Raw genomic sequence first — 19,240 nt, 5'->3', positions numbered from 1 at the left:
GGCCTTCTCTGCCCCCATCCCTACCTACCTCAAATTGTCATCCAACTTCCACAATGCCTTATCTCTACCCTTTTTTATCTGGTGTTTATTTGTTCAACAAATATCACTTGAACACTTATTTTGGAATTGATGATACAGAAACGAAAGGAAAATAACCTTTGCCCTCAAGGAAAGGCAGCCAACTGCAATAAATAGCAAAGATTGGGAAAGTGGGACTATTGGAGGTCAGAGGTACATTCCAAGCAGAGGTGATAGCAAAGCAAAGTCTTGAAAGGAAACTGTGAGCTATCCAGATAAGGTGGGAGAAGATATTCTGACAAGGAAACTGTGTTAAGTTGTGGAGGCTGGAGAGAATCCCCTGTATCTTCCAGGAGCACAGGATCGGTCTCTGAGATGAGTGAGATAAGGATGAAAAGAGGCTGGGACCCAATTCCCAGTGGTCTTCTATTCTTATGCAAAAGAGTTTTGGATTTTTACCCTCAATGAGAAATCCTTTAAAGGATTTTAAAACAGAGATTTGATATGAATGGATGTGTATGTTTTTCGAAAATCACTTTGGAAGAACAGGGAATGGAATGGAGTAGGGTGACAACAGAAAATGAAGGTAAGTTGAGTATTACTGAAACCCTGAAAAAGAGAGATGCTGAGAGTCTGAACTGAAGCAGGGCAGCAAAAGTGGAGTGGGCAGGCAGGGTATACTTACCTCCAGTAGGTAAATATAGGGTTTCCTTGATGGCGCAGTGGTAAAGAACCAGCCTGCTAGCACAGGAGATGCAGGTTCGATCCTTGGGCCAGGAAGATTCCCTGGAAGAGGAAATGGCAACACATTCCAGTATTCTTGCCTGGGAAATCCCAGGGATGGAGGTGCCTGGCAGGTTACAGTTCATGGGGTTGCAAAAGAGTCAGACACGACTGAGTGACTAAACAACAAGTGGGTGAGTATGAGGAGTTACCATGGTTGATGCAAGAAGGTCTGAGGATGAATAGATACATAGCTGAAGTAAGGGGAGGAAGCATCCAGAATGAGTCCCAATTTCCAGGCTTGACTGACTGAGTAGACAGACATTGCTATCATTCAGCAAGATAATAATGCTATCAATAAGAGACAAAGCTAACATTAAGATTTCCAATCAGAACATTCAAAAGGCATTGACATATATAAGTCTGGGACTCAGAAGGTCCAAACCCAATATAACCCCCTAGGGGTCATGAGCACACAAACACAGAAGGAACCTGAAGACAAAGCTCTGCATGTGAGTGGGGACAAGGGTCAGCAAAGAAATCTAGAGGACAGATGGAGATGCAGGGTAAGAATGAAGTAAGTCAAGAAGCAAGCATGGTCAAGAATACCACACCACAGAAGCCAGACCAGAGCAGTGCTAACAAGAAATGAACTTAGCCCCACAGACCTGGATGAGAGCTGCTTAGGTCAGACTGAAATGGGCTAAGACGCCAAAAGAAGGAGAGACAACTGTGAAGACAGAGAAGCAAAGAAGAGGCATGGCATGTTGTCAGAGAAGGGTAAATGAGTATATGTCTTACTTCTCCCACTAAGCAATAAGCTTGAGAATAGTGCTGCCCAGTAGATGTATAAGGAAAGCCACAAATGCGATTTGTTACTTTCCAGCAGCCACCTTTCTAAAAAGCCAAGAAGGAACAGGCAAAAATAATGTTAATAATATATTTTATTTAATCCAATATACCCATATTCATTTCATAAATAATGAACATAAGATTTATTAATAAGATGTGTGTGTGTGCTAAGTCACTTCAGTCATGTACGACTCTTTACAACCCCATGGACTGTAGCCCACCAAGCCCCTCTGTCCGTGGGATTTTCCAGACAAGAATACTAGAGTGGGTTGCCATGTCCTCCTTCAGGGGATCCTCCCGACCCAGGGGTCAAACCTGCATCTCTTATGTCTCCTGCACTGGCAGGCAGGTTTTTAAACACTAGTGCCACCTAAGAAGCCCATTAATAAGATGTTTTACTTTTTTTATATACTAAACCTTTGAAATCTGGTATTTTATACTTATATCACATCTCAATTTGAACTGGACCACATTTTAAATCCTCAATGGCATATGTCATTCTGCTTTAACCAATCAGAACTCAGTATGGAAGCTGACATGTTGTTATTTTTTAAATATGATAAAATGAATGGACAGGTGATGGATGGAAGGATGGATGGATGGACTGTCATACCATTGAGAAAACTTAGTGAAGTCTCCATGGTTCTTTGGCTTTATCAACAGCACTTTAAATTTCCAGTCTTGAAGCATATTATGACTGGGGCCTTGGGATAGCTTAATATTAATATAAACAGCATAACTTCCATTCCTTCTAAACTTCCTCTCTTCCTTGGAAATTCAAAAACACTGTCAGTCTCTCTAATTTTCTTAGAGCAAAACAACTCTGTCAAACACTGATCAATAGACCTCCCATGCACATATATCTCAAGCAGGTTATCTCACCTCTTTGAGCCTCTGTTTTCTACCCCATAAAAATACAACCCCAACTATGCATATCTCATACACTCATTGAAAACTCAAAATCGTGAAACATTAAAGTACTACACAGAAGCAAGGTATTCCAAGAAGTTTCCCTGTACTATAAATACATACCATACGCACTTACCAAATCATAAACTCCAATCATGCCTACATGCACACGAAAAAAAAACAATTAACTGTGTGGCTACATTAACATTGGTATTTTAACTTCCAACACCACTATTCTTCCCTTCTCCCTTCAAAAATCATAGAAGATGTGATCATCAGCCTTAAGTAGAGATTTAAAAGTGCAAGGGCAGGACTAGAATAAGCATGGGAAATGGTACAGTTGAGGGCTCCAAGACCTTTCTACAGACGGGACACAGAAAACATCTTGCATTAGACTGAGCACTTAAATTTAACAGTTAAAGTCTCCACCCAACTTCCAAGAGCAGAATGGTAGTAAGTATTTGGTTCCATTCAGCTTTTTGAGCATGAGACACAGAAATACTGGGGGAGATTTGAAAAGGTGTGAAGCAGAAATGAAGATTTCTTAGAGGCACAACTGCCAAATGGAGAGAAAAAAATTAAGATGATCAGTTTGCTTCTTTAGTTGACCAGGGTCACCATCCACAAACCTGAATTTAAAAAAAAAAACACAAACTTCCTTCAAAATTCTGCAGCTACCTGACCAAGAATGAGGGCCACTCACAGACTCCAGACATGAAGGAGCTCATCTGATCATCCAACACCTAATTTTAGTGGCAAAGAAACAATAATTACAAGAAGAGAAAGTGGAGGTCTCTTGATGGAGAAGAGGGAGTGGACAAAGGTGTGGAGAGAGGGTTACCAATGCGATCACAGTGTGTGAGTGACACAGGGGAGCGTTAAACTCTGTTGGTCAGAATCCAAAATTTTTGTTGTCTCCCTGACTTGTTCAAAAGCCAAATTAAAAATTACCCACTGACTGACCCAGCCAGATAAAACTACTGGCTCACAGGTTGCAGAGTATTATACCAGGAAAAATTTTTAAATACATAAACTTCGCTGTAAATGCCATCTAATCCAAACTCTGTTCTACTAGCAAAAGACAAATCTTTGTTCTATTTGGTATTTCTCAGCCACACATTTTCCACAGCCAGTAAAGTTATTCTGCAAACCAGCCATCACAGCCAGTCTCCACCCGACCACACATGTGAACCTTTCTGTGCTGACCACACAGCAGAAGTGCCCCCACCTGCCAGGGTTTAAAGAAAAACCAGAACACAGTAGTACATCCTGACCATAGAAGGCAGGGCCATTTATAAAATGGTGCTGTTGCTGTCAATTAACAAACACTTGTTACATACCAGGCAACTTTCCAAGCATGTTACCAGTGTGAACACATATAACCTTTCCAACAAGACCTGTGAAATAAGTACTGTTATCATTATTCCCATTTTACAGACAAGAAAACTGAGGCACAGGCAGACACAGAGGTACACAGTGGCAGAGCTGGGAACTGAATCTAGGCCATCTGGCTCAATGCCTGGGCTCTTCCCCTCCACCCTATGCTGCCCTCAGTTGGTTCTATTTGTCCTCCTTGCTTTATTGTTGGGGGAGCGGTCCCAGAAGACAAACACTGACAGAGAGGAAGAAATATGAAGGACACATGACCAACACATTCTCTCTCTAAAGTCAAGCAACAAGAGAGGCCAAATCTTAAGCAGGAACCAAGTTACTCATTTGCTCTGAGAAAGCCCTGTCACAAGACTGGGAATATGCAGTGTCCATGAAATTGTCACCTTCAGGAGGAGGTCTCAGGAGAGGGGAAGACAAGTCAGAGGTTCAGGGATGACAGAAAAGCTAGACTGAAGCCATCACCCCCGAGATGGTCAGGCTGAGGGGACTAGAAGGCACGAGCCAGGTTCCCTGTTTCCTGAGCTCTGCCAGTGCTTGGAGCAGGGACTCCGATCCCCATTCTGCTGATGAGAACACTGATGCCTCCAGTTTTGCTACAAGATACAAGAACACCACCTTTCCTCACAGATGTTGCTATAGTTCATGGGAGACAGCAGTTACACAGTGTAGGGGTGGACCACTCAGGCTCTGCAGTCAGACAAATTCGAGTTCAAATCCTGTTCCTCCCACTGTATGATGCTGTGCAAGTTACATGCTGAGTTCTGACTTCTTAACCCATGAAGTGGAGAAGGATAAAAATCCTTCCCTCCTGGGAGATTAGAGACAATGCTTGCAAAAGGCCTAACACCTGGCCCAAGCCAGTGACTACAGTCCTCCCTGCTTATCTGCTGTTTCAGTTACCCAAGGTCAATGTGGCTCAAAAAATTTTAAATGGAAAATCCCAGAAATAAACAATTCATAGGTTTTAAATTGAGGGTCATTCTGGGAAGTATGATGAAATCTCAGGCCACTTGGCTCAGTCATCCCTTGAAGAGTGAATCAACCCTTCGTCCAGCATATCCTGCTTCTTAGTCACTTAGTAGCTGGCTCAGTTATCAGATCTACTGTCTCAGTATCAGCATTTGTGTTCAAGTCATCCTTCTGTTAAATAATAATGACCCAAAGCGCAAAAGTAGTGATGCTTGCAATTCAGATCTACCAAAAAGAATCTGTAAAGTGAAAAGGTGCAATGTTCTCCACGTAACAAAAAATAATAATTGTATGCTGAGATCACTAAGATCTACAGGAAGAACAAATCTTCTATTCATGAAATTGTTAAGAAGGCAAATGAAACCCATGCTAGTTTAGCTGCCGGAACTCAAACTACAAAAGTTACCACTACAGTGCGTGAAAAGTTCTTAGTTAAGATGGAAAAGGCATTAAATTTATATGACAAAATATTTTGAGAGAAACCACATTCACATAACTTTTATTACAACATATTGTTATAACTGTCCTATTTTATTATTGTTGTTAATCTTTTATTGGCCTAATTTATAAATTAAACTTGATCGTAGATGAAGTTTATACATACAGATATAGATACATGTATATACAGGAAAAAACATAGCACTATCCATGGTTTCAGGCATCTACTGGGGTCTTGGAACACATTCCCTACAGTTAAGGAGGAACTACTACTCCTGAAATAAAAATAAAAACTACCTGACACACCCCCTCCCCCTGTATCTCTTCCCTCCTCTGTGGAAAGGATAAAATAGACCTGCTCCCCTCCCCCCTTTCTTCCCTGCTCTTTCAATGGCACTGCTATGCTCACAGTCATCTGGCACAAAATCTCTTAAGTCCCTCAACCATCCAGTCATGTCCCCTGCTGTTTTACACGTTAGTGTTCTTACCCATGTGCTCACGTTAGTGTTCTTACCCATGTCTTGCTTTTTTTCTAGAAAACTTTTTTGCCAAAATCCTATTCAAACAAAACCCAACTCACGCATCACCGACTCCGTGAAACCTTTCTAATCATTCCTTCCTCTGTGCTTCGTGTGTACATCAATTATTACACTGATGACAGTAAAAGATAACTGAATAACCACATGCAAAGCTGATATTCACCAGTACACAAAGATATGACAACACAGATTTCTAAAATATTTAAATATGTCATTTCTGTTTCCTGACCCCCAAATGTCTTCATCCCACCTCAGCTTTCCTAATCCCTCTTTTAGGACTGCTTCAATCTCATCGTGGTCCAGCAACAAAAAGGTTCCTCATGGCAAAGCTGGTGTTCCTTCAGTACACATACTTAATTATACACATATAAATTCAGTTCAGTTCAGTTCAGTCACTCAGTCGTGTCTGACTCTTTGTGACCCCATGGACTGCAGCACGCCAGGCTTCCCTGTCCATCACCAACTCCCGGAGTTTACTCAAACTCATGTCCATTGAGTCAGTGATGCCATTCAACCACCTCATCCTCTGTCGTCCCCTTATCCTCCCGCCTTCAATCTTTCCCAGCATCAGGGTCTTTTCCAATGAGTCAGCTCTTCACATCAGGTGGCCAAAGTATTGGAGTTTCAGCTTCAGCATCAGTCCTTCCAATGAACATACAGGACTGATCTCCTTTAGGATGGACTGGCTGTATCTCCTTGCAGTGCAAGGGACTCTCAAGAGTCTTCTCCAACACCACATAATACACATATAAATATCACCCCTACCTATAAGGATAACTTACTCCTGAACTAAATGCTGATTTACATAGTTTTTGAAACAAGACCTGTAAGGAAACCCCCTGAGGGTCAGAAGCACAGGATTCCCCAGCATCCACAACACTCCCCACAGGGCAAACTCCTCACAAATTTCGAAGTGATTCACAATGTCTCAACAGCCGTGCCTACTCAGCCAGGACTTTGCACATAGCAGATCTTCCATAAGTCCTGCAGCCCAACCACCCTGCTGAGTGCAGCTCTGGAATTAGACTCAGTTTTACTCTCACCTCCCCCAAGCTGCCCAATCCATCTCCCAACCCCAGCTGCTGGCCCTCAGTCCACCCCCGTCCCCCACAACATGACCTAGAGGCCAGCCCTCGGCTCCACTCCAACAATCCCTTGATTCTGACAAGTCCAATCCACACCCTCCTGACACTACACGAGGGTCCTCATTCTTGACCTGCATCTAGGAATGAAAAAAGGACCAAACGGCACACAATTCTTCAAAGTACACAAGGGCAGTTAATAAACAGAAGAACTTACCCCTTTAAAAGTTAATTGTTTAACTTTTAAAAAGTTAAAAGCTGTTACAAACAGTTCCTTACATTTTTATAACCTATTAGGGCTTTAAAACCTTTCACATCCAATTGATTCACTTCCTCCTCCCTCATCATACAGTGAAGCAGAACGAACAGGGATTATTTTCTCCGATATTAGCGATGGGAGGTGATTTTGCCACGTAACACAGCTGAGTCACAGGGGCCAAGACTGAATTCTAACCTCAAGCATCTCAATCCCCAGAGCCCTCTGGTTTCCCTGGGTAAGTGTGTCTCTTTAATGCATGCTTTTACGGACTAGGATATAAAAAACAACATACAACTCTGTCACTCACTGTATCCTAATGCTGCTGTATTCTCCTGCGTAGCACTTTTCACTTCCTGAAAGCATGGGTCTATTTTCTCGTCTGTTGTCTGTCCCAACCCCCTAGACTGCAAGCAAGATGAGGCCATGAACCTTGCCTCTCTCTTTTGTCACCATACCCCAGCACCTAGAACAGAGCAAAGCACATTTGACTGTGAAAAGAAAAGAGGATTTGGACTCAAACCCAATAATGACCCTCCCACTAATATTTGTGTGTGTGTTTTGGGGTGGGGGGACGACTCTCAGACTGATTCTTTGCGATCCTATGAACTGTAGCCTACAAGGCTCCTCTGTCCATGGAATTCTCCAGGCAAGAATTCTGGAGTGGGTTGCCATTCCCTTCTCTAGGGGATCTTCCCAACCCAGGGATGGAACCTGCGCCTATTGTGTCTCCTGCATTGGAAGGCGGACTCTTTACCACTAGCACCACCTCTCCAAGCCTCAGTCTCTTCACCCTTAAAATCCAAATAATGACACCTATTCCCCAGTGTGTTGAGGGGAGGAGTTTTTAAAAAAGAATAGTTGCCAGTGCTCCACACAAAATAAGCAGTCAATAAATGTTGGGTCTCCTTTCTCTACCAGTCACCAGCTGTGCTTCCTTCATCCCGCTCACCCTAAATGTCTCTTTCTCCTATCAATCACCCCCATCTCCTGCAGCCCTAGAGCCACAAACACGCCCTTCTCCACCTCTGAGCATCAGATCCTTCCTGTGGCCGGTGTCTACAAGGGGGACCCAGGCTGAGCTCACAGCTGCAAACGACCACATCTTCATGTCTGCCAAGTTTTGACCTACTTCCCAGCCAGACCAAAGCAGGTGTTGCTGCTAGTGATTCAGCAGGGACTTTTTTTCCCCCAAGTCATCTTGAACATAGAACATAACACAGAATCATGGACTCACAGAACTCAGAGTTGAAAGGCCTACAAAGCCCAGCCCATCAAATGCAACTCTCTTAATTGATAGATGTGGAATCTGTGTTCTAAAGAATGGAAATATCTTAGCCAAGAACAAAGCCCCCAAGTTCCCCAGAATCAGTTACAACAGCATGGTTCCAGTTATATCCTAAAAATGGACCTTGACTTGCCCACCACTTTCCTGCATCTCAGAAAAGATTCTTTGGGTCTCAGAGCTTAAGTTCTTGCTGATTTCATTCCAAGCAAATGTATTCTCCATTATTAAATATTCTGCATCTCTGTAGATGATGGAAAATTTCTCTAGCTTCCAGCCCCATGAACTACAGTTTACACACCTGGAAATAAAATTGAAAACATTTTAAATAAGGGAGGATATAAGAAAAGACCAACAGATTAGAAGTGAGGAAGTATAGAATACAAACTTGGTTCTGCCACTAACCACATGTACGACCTTGAGTGAGTCCATCTTCCCTCTGGGTCCCCTTTTTCTCATATTAAAATGGAATTGCTGGAGCAGATCCTCTCCAAGCTGTGATATTTCGAATCTATGTGTCTCATCATCACCTTCAATATAATATTATCACCCACTATCCAAAATAACTAGACTGTGACTCATTAAGCCCAGAATTTTTTCATAATGCAACTGAGTTATATGTCCCTTAGCATGTGATCAATATTGTAAATGAATTGTACAGCTTTTCAAAAACAAGGGTCCCATTTTTATGTAATTATGTAACACAGACTTAGTAAATACGTAAATTGCTGCCAAATGATGAAGTTTTGGAGTAATGCATGCTGTAGGCTGACAATAAAACAGTAAGACAGTTTCATCAATACATCAAAATTTAGGTTTCCTGTGACTGTGGATTTCTTCACAGTAGCTCCTTTATTCTAATAATCCTGCCATTCTTCAAATCCCTTCCTTATAAACTTTGTGAAGAAGTAGTTGTAGACCTTACAGGATATTCTCAATGGGAGCACCTCATTAATTGGGGGATGGATTCTGATTTTTTCCAACAGTTGCTGAGAGACAATTCCAATGAATAAGGGAAATGAGCAAGTTGCTGGTGATCAGGCTGAATAATACTTGCCCAGGAAAAATTATCACAGGAAGCTTTTGGGTGAGAAGAGCTTCTCGGGCACAAGTCATAGTGCCATAGCTGATCCCAGAAGACTCAAAGAGGGTGATATGATACTCAGCTGGTTTCTAGGCAGTATCACATTTGCAATATATTGCACTAACTCTTCTTAGAGCTGCCAAGAAAATTCAACGTGCCAATTCAGAGGTGGTGCTTCTCTCCTGCTTCCTATTGCTCTTTTCCCCCAAAAAAGAAAAATGAAGTTTCTTAATAAATTCCAGGTAGTCCCTATTAGAACCCAACACAATCACAGTTACTAGAATATCGCCTCAAAGACAATGACACAAGTTTCCCAGTTTTCTTTCCCTGCTAAGAACACACACACACACACACACACAACTAGTGAAAAAGGCCTTGTGCTTTAAAATGTTCATAACAGTGGTATTTAGAAGAATAGATAATTAACAATAATCCATGTCCAAAAACATTTAAATGACTAAATTTAAAAATAGTACTTCTACTCAATGGAATATAAGTGGCCATTAAAAATATAAGAATTATAAAATAACCTGAAAATGTTTATGAATATTCACTGGAGAAAAGAAAATAGCAAGCAAACTGCCTAGTAAGAGGAGGTATAAGAAAGTACTGGTAGATAATATTTTAATAATATACTTTCTTTTGAAAAATGATGATGATGAGTAACTGCTAATGGCATGACTCAGGACGTCTCCATGTCAGTCTGGAAATATCTGAAGCTATGATAAAGACATAGGGGTTTAAATAGAAGGCAATCAGAAACTCCAGAAAAAAAACAAAAGACTGCATGAGAAATCATGACACAAATTTGGAGAAACCAGTCCAAAAGAAAAGAAAAAGTTGATGGAACTTCAAGAAGAAATGTAGAAGAGACTCCAAGCAGCCAGGAAAATGGTTAGAAAGATGGAAGATATATAGGATATGGTAGAAAACACTTAATTACTTGATTTTCTTCTCCCAATCAAAAGAATACAACCACAAAATCCAAGAATATTAACAACAAAAAAAGCAAGAGGCTACATGTGGAAATAAAACAAACAAACTGGGATGATTTTCAACAAGTATTGAGGAATTAGAAGGATCTACTAGATTTTGATGCTAACTAAGGGAAAGTTCAGTCCCCTATGAGTGGCTTAAAGGTGGTGACCTCAGAAGCCTAGAAAAGGAAATGAAACCACAGTACATGACTTAGCCCTGTATTGAGCAATATTTACCTAGAAATCATAATGCAAATGCTGTTGATTGTTTTCAGCTTTTGAAATCGACCCACAGACAAAGCACAGAAGATTCAGTTATGGTTCAAAATTATAAAAGTGCATGTAGACATGTATGCATTTATAAAAGCTGGAGATGTAAAAGGTAACATAAAACCTAACAAGTTGTAAAAGTGGGAGAGGAAATGTACAGAGAAACCTCAACATCTTCATCTTACAAAACGGTGGGTGAAGCGATCCTGCCAAAAGTCGATATGGCAAGGAATGGAATGTGTGCACATCATATAAATTTATAAAGGAAACCAACCCAGAGAGAGCAAAAAAAAAGTGATCCAACTATCAAAACTTAGGAAGGGGGATAGGAAGTGCCAGTGTGTATATGAGCTAGTCCTTCCTATCATAAAAGCCAATAGGCACACCTAAAACAAACAACTTAAAAACTAAAGATATAAGCATACTATTTAAGGACATAAAAATAACCACTAGAAGAATTAAAAAGAAAAAATGATTACAGATGGAGAAGGGACTAAGGTTGATAGAGATAGAAGAAGAAATTCTTCTTCTTAGTTTTTTGGGTTTTTTTAAATAAATATTTCTAAGGTATTTTACTATATTTTTACTATGAACATTTATTTGAATATCTTTTAAAATTTAAAAATAAGAATACATGTATATGTACGGCTGAGTCCCTTTGCTGTCCACCTGAAATTATCACAACATTGTTAATCAGCTATACTCCAATATAAAATAAAGTATTTTTTAAATGGTTAAAAGCATATATATTTCAAAGGAAAAAGGAATTGCTCAGAGGTCCTAGAGGTCAAATGTGGAGGATATATCTTGGCAAAATCATTATGAAGGGACATTCCTGGGGAGATACTAAATACACAACCAGTCCCCTTTTTAGGTCCCTTTGTGCTAGGATGCCCAGCTGTGCCTGACTCTTTGCAACCCTTTGGACTGCAGCCTGCTAGACTTCTCTGTCTATGGGATTTTTCAGGCAAGAATTCTGGAGTAGGCTGCCATCTCCTCCTCCAGGGGATCTTCCCAATCCAGAGATCGAACCCAAGTCTCCTCTGTCTCTTGAATTGCAGGTGGACTCTTTACCCACTGATCCATCAGGGAAGGCCCTTTAAGTCACCATGCCCTCTTTTAAAAACCCTCTCTCCCCACTCTCCCCAAGCTCTCTCTCTCTTAACATCCTCTTATAAAATTTTAAACACTCTATGCCCCTCTTTCTTCACTGGCTTCAAAATAAAAAGCAGACCCCAGTGAAAACTTGAAAACATAAAGAATCCCTGAGGAAACCCCAAAATCAACAGACAGCTCAGGCTGCACAGTCCTGTGGCCTAGAAGCACACCAGGGCCTGGAGGCTGGAGCTATAATTAGCTGCTTCTGGGCAGACAACAAGAACTCCTGTTCCCTGGAAAGGAGGTAATTAAAGGAGGCAGATTTCAGCCCGAAGTGGTAAGTCTCAAGGAACTGTGGCTCCAGGCAATCCCAGCCTGCACCCTGAATGAGGAAAATAGGAACCCTCAGGCCTGACACTCCATTCCTAAACCATTTTTTCTTCTCTCCAGTTTCTAAGGCCAGGAGAGTGCCAGCCATCAGCCTGATCACTTCTGTTTTTTTGGTCACTTAAGACCCGTTTACTGGGCACCCCCTATGTACCAGGCATGTGCTCAATACTACAGCAAGGGCACAGATGAGTCAGACCTGAACCTTGACCTCAGGGAGCCAACAGGGCAGCTGGGCACAAACAGAACTCAGAGCACCCAGCACTCCTGACAGACTTTTTCTCCAATTTCTGCAACCACCCTGCAGAATAAAATGCTTTCCCCCTGCTTTACAGTTGAAGAATCTGGAGCTTGGGGAAAAGATACCACCTTGCCAAAGTCATAGAGCTGTAGAATAACTGGGCTTAGACTCAAAACCAGGCTTCTCTAGGTCTAAAACCCAAAACCTTTTCTCCCTGTGCCATCAAAAAAAAAAAAAAAAAATAGGAAAAGAAGGCATCTCTACAAACATGGCTAAGAAGATAAGCAAGGGACCATGTGCAAACCTTTCTCAGAGCTCAGCACAACACTCATGGATTTCCATTTTTAGGGATTTCCAAAACATTATACTACACCTGTGCTGGTGTTTAATGGCTCCCTGCCATCTATAGGGTCGCACAGAGTCGGACACGACTGAAGCGACTTAGCAGCAGCAGCAGCATACCGTCCAACACCTTAGCTATCACCACGTCAGTGTTTAGAGCTTTAGGAACGTGGGCCCTGGCTCAGCATTTCTCTCTCAAAGTTTTGCACTCCACAGGGTCCTTGCTTTCAGTAGGAAAGGATCACACAGCATGATCCACCAAAAACCCAGAAGTCTGAGCTCCGTCGCCATGAGCCTGAGGGAGTCAGCAGCTCTGGCTTACATCCTTGTCTTGCATCTCAACATCTGTCCACCTGAGACCCTCCAAATACAGCCAGGCTCCTCGGGAGAGTGGCCCAGGAGAGCAGATCTGCCTGGCACATGTCTGAGGTCTGCCTTCTGCAGTGCTGTGTCCATCTGCTAATTTGCCCTGCATATCCACCCAGAACTGTCCCCATAAACTTGACAAGGGTGATGTCAACTTTCCTCTGTTTGGGAAAGAGAAGAGGCACAGGAGAGGGGAGGTTTCACATAGGACTGAATCATGACCTTGTCATGAAACAAAGATTTAAGATCCAACTTCCCTACTGGATGCATCAGTTTCCCCATTGATTGTGGCAACTCCATGATTTGGGGATGCTGCTTTGCTATTCTGTACAAAAAAGAAATCTAGAGTTTGGTGTTCAACTAAAAAAAAAAAATGCAGCCTGAGGATTGTTCTCCCTACATCACATCTACTGACCAGCTCCTGTTACCCCGACCCTTCTTGGAGACACATGGTCATCCTGGCCCTTTATTTGGACATCCTGAAATCTGAACCAAGGTCAGTACTGAGATTAACTACTTAAATATAGGTGAGTCTTGCATGCTTTGGCCCATATTTGTAAGTTTGCAAGTGTCCACCTGGCCACCAGCTACCCAGATACTTCCATGAGAATTTTCCATGAATTCTTCAATACCTCCCTGCCTATGAATTTTAAGGGGACTTTCTTGGCATTCTCTCATTCATCCTTAATGGTCTTATACTGCAATGGGAGGTAAGATAACTTCCATTGGGCATAAGTATATAAAGGCAAATGAAGGAAGTCCCTCATTCATACCTCTAAAAAAAATGTACTGAGCAATTAATTCATGTAGTCTCTATGCTGTGATTGTGCCTGCATACAGAGTTGAAAACACATGGTGGCTGCCCTCAAAATATTCAGGCCTCATAGAAGGCCAAGGATAAGCAAATTATTAAACAAGTATTGGCACAACAGAACTCAAGCTATCCACTCCTGACTCCCAGCCTCCTCACGGGCAGCAATGCACCTCTTCCATGAGTCAGTATCCCTGGACCACTCTAACAGATGCTAAAACTTACACTTCAGTTCTCCCAGCTGGAAGTGGTGGGAGGAAGATAAAGCACCTGATAGGTTAGCAATACACAATGGAATCTATTTCATGCTGAAGAGAAGAGTAAAAAATAGAGAGGAAAAAGAACTTTTCCAAGAGCTGCTTCAGCTTTCAATTACTAGAAGGTACCAGACAGAGAGACCAAAGTACTGGGAACTTCCCAATTCTTTCTGGCTCCACACGCCAAGGCACTGAACCAGGTCAAGAGCAAGGAGAGCAAGGAATTGTAAGACCCTGACAACCGTCAAGATCACCCCTCATCCACACCTTTACCCACCCAGCTCCCTCTCCCTGACAGGTCCCTGCCCTACCTCTCCTTCCAGATTATCCCTGCTCATCCATAGAGGTGGGCTTTGCTTGCTCCAGCCACAGTGGTCACACATCAAATGCAATGAAATTAGATAAGGCACCCCTGCTGTTACTCCACTACTTGGCAAAATAATTGTTTAACAGATCCCTATAACTTTCAGAAGAAGCCCAAGAGACTCACTCTACAATTCCTTATCATCCAAGGCCCTCCACACCAGGGCCTGACCTGCCTTCCCATCACAAGGTCAGTGAGCTCCATCTGAAGGAGTCTAAGCATCCTAAAGAGCCCACTTCAGGTCCAATATCGTAGAAGCACAATTCCCTGATCATAGAACTCATCCCTTCTTCTGGGCCCACAAGGCATACTCTCGTCCACTTTCCCCACACTGCTCTTGGATAGTTTATCTTTTCATGGGAGCCAGTCCTCTCATCCCTACTGGATGGGGAGCTCCCTGTGGGCAGGTCCTTATACCCAGGACACCCCAGGACAGTCATGGTGCATCCAGGCACTGAGAAGTCACCCCAGCATAGCTCTCACAGCTGGAAGTAGGCCACACAAAATCAAAACTTCACTGCTTCTCAGTGCTCAATCTATACATTTTCACCTAATGTACTTTTTACTGTATTCCGACTGGATCCTCCAATTAGATGTACAACATCTTCGCCAGTCGAATTTCCAACTGACAGTCTCCCACCAAGAGGCACAGTATCTCTCCTTGAACACCTCCAAGGATCTCATTTGGGATATCTTTTACTGTGTGTTCTTAAATATTGAGTTCAACGTATCTCCATGGGCTTCTGGTTGAATCCCTAGGAGTGGCAGGTGAGAAGGGTGAGCACCGGACAAGCTGGGGAAGCAGAGTCACGTGACAACTAAAAGTATGCACTTTGAAATCAAGCAGAACTGGGTTCACCTCCCAGCCTGCCACTTGGGGGAAGGCATCAAACCCTAGGCCTCTCATGGCTGCTGAAGGAGAAATGGAAATATAATTCAGGCAGAGTGCCCGGCTCAGTGAGCACTCGATAAAGGGCAGCAATCATGGTAATTAGTTCTATTCCTATTTCCCATTCTGGCCTGCCGCATAATCAGAGTGCTAATCACACCCTTGACCTCTTGGTGATGCCTGTCCACCCTTCCATAGGAAATCTTTGCAAAGCCTCAGTCAGCATCCCATTCTGTTTGCTGGCTGGCAGGACTGGAAGCCAGGGCTGACCAGATTTCCCATTAAAACCTTGGTACTGGGAGGACAGTGAAGAGTCAGGGGGAGCATAGATTCTTGAGTTTCTGCCTTGAAGGGTGCTGTCCACCCCCCATTCTGAAGAATGAAGGTCATCAGATGCTGTAGCAGCTACCTAGGCCGCTTGGATCAGGGATCTTGGATACAGCTCCCTGATCACAGTCCCAAATGACAGCACCAGGAAGGAGGGCAAAGGTGGGGATGAAAGAGCAGCATGTGACCCTGTCTGTCATCCACATCCAGGCTGCTGACCCACTTGCCACCCTGGGACACATCTGCCTCAAGCACCGGGGACGAGGTGCCACCTCTTCATCAGGCTTACTTCCCACCCATCACTGCAGGTTGGCAGCAGCTCAGGGGCTGTGTCCTCAGGCAGAAGACACTGGATCCAGTCCTGGCTTCGGACTAAACTCTAGGTAACCCAGGAGTCTCGGTGATCTCTCTGAGACTCACTCTCCTCATCTGCACAACTGGATACTGACTTAGACTGTTGGTTTGTTAACCAGAGATGCCTGGCAAACACACTTAGGGAATTTTCTCTAAGTAATCAGGACCAGGCTAGCTCTTTGGAATTCTGATTGAGGACTGGGGTGAGAGCTGGGCACACATATGTTTTTAAAATTCTCTGCTGATTCTGAAGGTTAAGAATCACTGGCCTTAGTGGGAAGGGACAAACTAGGGGTATGGGGTGAACAGATTATTGTTATTGTTGCTGTTGTTTAGTTGCTCAGTCATGACCGACTCTTTGCTACCCCGTGGACTGTGGCCTGCCAGGCTCTTCAATGCATGGGATTTCCCAGACAAGAATACTGGAGTGAGTTGTCATTTTCTACTCCAGGGGATCTTCCCGACCCAGGGATTGAACCCATATCTCCTGCACTGGCAGGCAGCTTCCTTACCACTGCACCACCTGGGAAGCCCGGATTAACAGATGTAAACTACTATATATAAAATGGGCTTCCCTGGTAGCTCAGCTAGTAAAGAATCCACCTGCAATGCAAGAGACCTGGGCTCGATCCCTGGGTTGGGAAGATCCCCTGGAGAAGGAAAGGCTACTCACTCCAGTATTCTGGCCTGGAGAATTCCATGGACTGTATCCATGGAGTCACAAAGAGTCAGACACGATTTAGTGACTTTCACTTTCATATAAAATGGATAACAAGGATTTACTGTACAGGGAATTACACCCATTACCTTGTAATAAATGAAATATAATCTGCAAAAATACTGAATAACTATGCCAAACACATGAAACTAATATAATATTGTAAATCAACTACAATTCAATTTAAAAAAAAGGAATTCAAAGGGGAAAAAGAGAAGGCTCAACAACCTTAAAGATTCCTATGTCCTCTCTTGCTGAGATCATCATGCCTCACCCCTGGGAAAATATGTGTAAAGACCTTGGCACAGGGCCTGGCACACAACAGGCACTAATTAAAGGCTCACTCCTTCCACCAACACATCCTCTCCCAGCCAAGGCAAGATGGGAGCTATGAAACAAACTGTGTTGGCCAACCAAATCAGTCTGAATCAGCGCAGACACATGGTCCACCACTAGGAAGTTCCTACCAGTGGGAAGAATGGGGAAGGGGTACCTGTAAATAAACACAAGCCCTGAAGAGTGGAGGTGAGCACTAGAGTGATGCTTCCCCAACCTTACTGTGCACACACATCACTTAAGATGAACTTAACAAGTGGAACCTGTTAAGATACAGATTCTGGAGTGGGGTTGACAGTCTCCATCTTTAACAAGTCCCAGGTAATATTGATGTGACCGACCCAAGAAACAACTCTCGAATAGCAATGTTCTGAACACAGGTATTAGCCAGGGTAAACTGACACACAAACTTGCTGAGCATCAGTTAAGTACCACTCTGCACTGTGCTGGGGCTGGCAAGACAGAGATGAATAAGACGTGGAAAAGAGAAATCTCAGCAAGCATTCAGTTAAACATGCTTTAAATTCTACATCTGAGGCAAAGCCAGGGTATCATGGGCATTCCAGCAAGAAGTCATTAATATCTGGGCAGCATGAAACAGAAAACCATACGGAGAATGAGGAGGGACCTACCTTATGGAAGAGGACAATACAAAATATCAATAGGACATTCAGCAGAGAAAAAGAAGGAGGAGTGAGAGGAGAAGGAGGAGAAGATGTGACAGATCACATGAGGCTTGCAAAGCCTGAAATATTTCCTATCCAGCTCTTTACCAAAAAACGCTTGCCAATACCTGGGCTAGAAAGAGAGATGCCCAATACACAGATTGCACACTGGTTATTGCAAGTGGCTGCAGGTAGTTTTTTTATTTTGTTTTGTTTTTTCTTCTCTGTGCTTTTCCTTAGGTTCCTAACTTTCTTCAGTTACCATGAATTATTTTGAAATTAAGGGTGAAAAAAGTCCTTGCACTTTCCATGTGCAAGTAATATATCTTAGAAAATAATCAGAGGTGCAGGAAAAAAATTTAGTAAAGAGGGTGTTCATCACAGTGCTATTTACAATGATGAAAAATTGGACATCCAAATGTCAGCTACCTAAGAAAAGATTAAAAATTATGGTATATTCTTATGATGGAATAATATCCATCATAAGTCATCAAAAATTATGTGTATGAAGAATTCCCAGTGCCATGAGAAGGTGCTCATACTCCACTGTTGGTGAAATGGTAATATACAAAACTGTATATACCATAAAATGTCAAGTCAGTAAAATGCAACAAAAAGTAATGAAAAGAACTATTCAAGAATATTAAAAACAAAGAATGTTTGTATCTAAACTGTGGATTTATGAGTGAGTCTCATTTCCTCCTTTATTTGGTCCTATATATTTGAAATACATTATTATGACCATGTGCTGCTTAGAGCAATACTTAATAAAATCTGGTTTTGTTTTATTCTTTCACAATTCTTCCTGAGAGATTGAGAAGAGGTTCAAGAGATGGAGACATCTGTGCTACCTTTTGGGGGATGAGCAGGTGTTCACCGAATAGAAACAAAGGGCCCAGGGCCAAGAAGAAAGGACATGAAAAGTCACAGGCGTGCAAGAGAGTGCTCAGTAACACACTCGTGGTAGCGTCCATCCCCTTTGTCCTCCTGCAGCTGAGCCTGAGCAGGAGTCCAGGCAGAGTGGCAGAGACATTGCGCCCAGGCTGCCAGGAGCTATAGAATGTGACTAACAGGGGTTGGCCAGAGACACTTCTAGAACTGAGGTAAGGTCGGATGGATGGCAGGGTGGAGGTGTGCCCAGGAAAGGATTTTACCCACAGGCCAAGAGAGACAATAAGCAAGAAAGCAGAGGCCAGCTGGAAAACAAGAAGGGAGATGCCTGCTCTAAAAGAGGGGACGATCACGAAGAACAGGCAGAGCAGGAAGAGAACTGGCAGGTGAGAGTCTTCCA

General features: G+C 42.8%; 1 protein-coding gene across 11 annotated transcripts in view; it reads right to left on the bottom strand.

Annotated features, from left to right (window-relative positions):
• Positions 1 to 19,240, bottom strand: part of LPP (LIM domain containing preferred translocation partner in lipoma) — a 728,299-nt gene that overhangs the window by 682,400 nt on the left and 26,659 nt on the right. For 2 of the 11 annotated variants that reach the window (XM_081536572.1, XM_081536676.1), the window contains exon 2: positions 704 to 804. The exons of the other annotated variants lie outside the window; for them this stretch is intronic. The gene's annotated coding sequence lies outside the window, so the exon portion shown is untranslated. The remainder of the gene's footprint in view (positions 1 to 703; positions 805 to 19,240) is intronic. 11 annotated transcript variants of the gene reach the window in all.

The sequence above is a fragment of the Giraffa tippelskirchi genome, chromosome 2 (genome assembly GCF_054371585.1).
Source record: "Giraffa tippelskirchi isolate mGirTip1 chromosome 2, T2T-mGirTip1v1.2.pri, whole genome shotgun sequence".
Taxonomy (NCBI): Eukaryota; Metazoa; Chordata; class Mammalia; order Artiodactyla; family Giraffidae; genus Giraffa; species Giraffa tippelskirchi.
This window is presented reverse-complemented; position numbering and strand designations above follow the sequence as displayed.